Source organism: Lepidothrix coronata, unplaced genomic scaffold, assembly GCF_001604755.1.
Source record: "Lepidothrix coronata isolate B3197 unplaced genomic scaffold, Lepidothrix_coronata-1.0 Scaffold150, whole genome shotgun sequence".
Taxonomy (NCBI): Eukaryota; Metazoa; Chordata; class Aves; order Passeriformes; family Pipridae; genus Lepidothrix; species Lepidothrix coronata.
The window spans coordinates 2,101,787-2,104,649 of NW_016690330.1; the positions used below are offsets into that span (position 1 = coordinate 2,101,787).

At 34.6% G+C, this 2,863-nt stretch overlaps 1 long non-coding RNA gene across 2 annotated transcripts in view; it reads right to left on the reverse strand.

Moving 5' to 3' along the window:
- Window positions 1–223: 223 nt before the first annotated feature.
- The window catches only part of LOC108504026, an 11,578-nt gene continuing 8,938 nt past the window's right edge, over window positions 224–2,863 (reverse strand). The window contains exons 2-3 of one of the 2 annotated variants that reach the window (XR_001876971.1): window positions 2,334–2,473; window positions 224–391 (exon numbers count right to left, since the gene is read on the reverse strand). This is a non-coding gene — a long non-coding RNA (uncharacterized LOC108504026). Of the gene's footprint in view, window positions 729–2,333; window positions 2,474–2,863 lie in introns of both variants that reach the window. The other variant, XR_001876970.1, reaches the window with a different exon arrangement.

The window sequence follows — 2,863 nt, forward strand, 5'->3', positions numbered from 1 at the left end:
GATCCTCCTACCCTGTACCCCCCTACTCCCAAGTCTTTCAATCTTCAAAACATGTCAAATCATATTTCTGCAGGTAGTTTTTTACCCATGATAATGTTTTAAGCAAAACAGGATAGAATCTGAGGGAGGAGCTGGTCCCTAGTGAGAGCATTGCAATCCTCAGCCGGACTGGATGCCGACATGGTTTTCAGTAGTTAAGAACAAAATTTAATGGTACCTGAGGTAGCTGCTGGAAAAGTAGATGGATGCTTGTCTCAGCTGGCTCCTCAAACAGTTGGTTTATTAAGAGATGAGTGTAGGGATGTGGAGAAGGCCAAAGAGCAGGCAGCAGACATGGGGCAGCATACAGAAAATATCCTCCAGCAAAGGCTTTATACTGTGCAGAAACAACCTGAAAATTCAACTGGTAAAGAAAAGCAGAGGGAAATATGTCCATATGTATGTACTTGATTTTCCAGCTTTGCTTTTTTCATTCAAATAGATCTGAAGAGCTGTAAAGTGGGGGGTAGCAATATGATCAGTTGTAGATTTCCTCTTTAATACATATTATTTCAAATTGATCCATTATATAAAAAAATATTGCTGTCTGGGTTTTCTATTTTTACAAAGACTTCTCTGTGAAATAGATGCTTGATTCAATAGATTGTATGGTTCTCCCTTTAGTTAAGTCAGCTGCTTAACAGGGTTTTAAACAGAGGAGCTTGGCGCCTGAATTCTGAGCAATGTTTCTGCAAAAACAAGAAAAGTAAGAAACCTGAGTTAGCTTGAAGACCAGAATAGAGGTGAATACAATACATGTATATAGACTATGAACTATGAACTCTAGCTCTTTCTCCTTCTTTAAAAATGGATTTGAGATTATAAAGTGTTTCAATTTGTTTGAACAATCATGAAAATGGATTCCAATACCTTTGTTTCTATTTTCACATGCTCTGGAGTTGTTCTTTTATCATTAAAATTGTATTCCTCACTCTGATCCCTTTCTTTTTCTGACTGTGTTTTAGTCCTGTGATGTGCCCAAAGTTTGAAAACTACCATAAGAAATAGACCAGTAATTTACAGTAACCATTAGAATTTTTAAGTGCAGCTATTATAAAAGTTTTAAAATCCCTGATGTTAATGGATAGAAAGTTCAAAAAGACAATTCTACTAATCTATGTAAAAGTAAACTGTCCTCCCTAGTGTGCCTTTTTTGGCTTCACACGATTTTTTGTTATTTACTCTGATAGTTTAGCAATTGCAGCTGCCTAAGATGAAAGTAGAAAATAGGTCAATGGAAGTCATGCAGAAATTCCTTAGAAAAGACACATTGCTCCTACTCTTGAAGTAACTGATCTCTAGGAGGATCTAATATCAGGTTCTCTATTGAATTGTCACATTTTGCTGTAACTCAAAAAAATTTTCAAGGGTAAATGGCATTTTATACTTTGCTATAATACCATGAATCACAGCATTTGGAGCATCAATGCCAATTAATTAGATTAAAATCTTAGGAACCAATTCACTTTTTGAGGGAAGATAGAAGCTATAGTGCCATAAGTACTTAATGTCTTAATGTTAAAGTCATCATATATTAGGAAGTAGGACACTGTTACCAAATCTTCATTTTGTCACAGCTTGGAAGGACTACTTGTAATATGTGATAATCGATATGGACTTTTCAGAGAAGTTAGAAGATCCCCTCCCAGGGACTCATTCTATACCAAAGCAAATAGGAAAATAGGTGAGTGGAAATTGATGGTCTGTAAATGTATTCTCTAGAAGTTTAGTGGCACAACAGGAATTTTTTGGCACGTAGAATTTACTGTTCCAAACTGTGTAAAGGAAGAAAACATTACTAGTACCATGCAATATTTTGTTTTGTTTTGGTTTTTTTTTTTCTGAAATGGGAATAGCAGATGTGGGTAATAAACTCGAGGGAATGAAAATGTCCATTACTAGCAGCTGACTAATGCTGACTATCTTATCTTTTCAGTGGTCTAAAAATCAGCAATGGGAAACACTTATGAAATGGTCTTTTCTTTTTACTGTTCTTTGACTTGACTTAGCTATTTGTATTCCCTCAATTTTTCCTTTATTATATGAGATTGTAAAGCATAATAAGAAAAACTGAAGGTAAATAAGTACTGTTACTCAAAGGACTAGTGATTTTTCTTAAGATGTTTATGTTTGTAAGGCACTGAATTAAATCTTCATTGAGGAATAGATTTTAGTAACATGAATAAGATTAAAATATTAGAGTTTCTTCCTTCTAAGCTGGATCCTTTTAGTGTATTTATCCTGTGCAAGAATAAGGTGGTATTATGTGTTTTTACTTAGGTCTGTTTACTTACAGTTGTTTGTGAAAAACTTCTCTTCAGCCCTTCTTTGGTGTTCAGAAGATAATTTTTGGTCATGGAAATTCCAAAACATAAGAAATGGATGTGGAGGAATCAACTGAGCAGAGCCCTTGCATCTCATTTAATTTCCCTTCCTACATCGGGGAAGAAACATTGTAGGTTACACTGGATCAGCCAAATCTGAGTTCAAGACCTCACCCAGAGTGTTGAAACTCCTTGGCAAAGTTAAGTAACATCTGCAAATACTTGGACGGATGTTATGTATAGCTACAATACACTCGACACACATTGCAAACTGTGTTCAGAACTACAATTCTGTAAATATTTCATGTGGATGTAATGCATCTACAAAGAAAGAAATTTGTAATATTTTTTAAAATTTGCTGGGCTATATACTTGCATACATACATATATATCTTTGTATACACATACATATATTTGTGTGTGTGTGTATAAACGGTTTTATTTTCAAAGTACCATCTTCAATCTCAATCATGAGCTTACTACTCTCAGTAAAAATTATA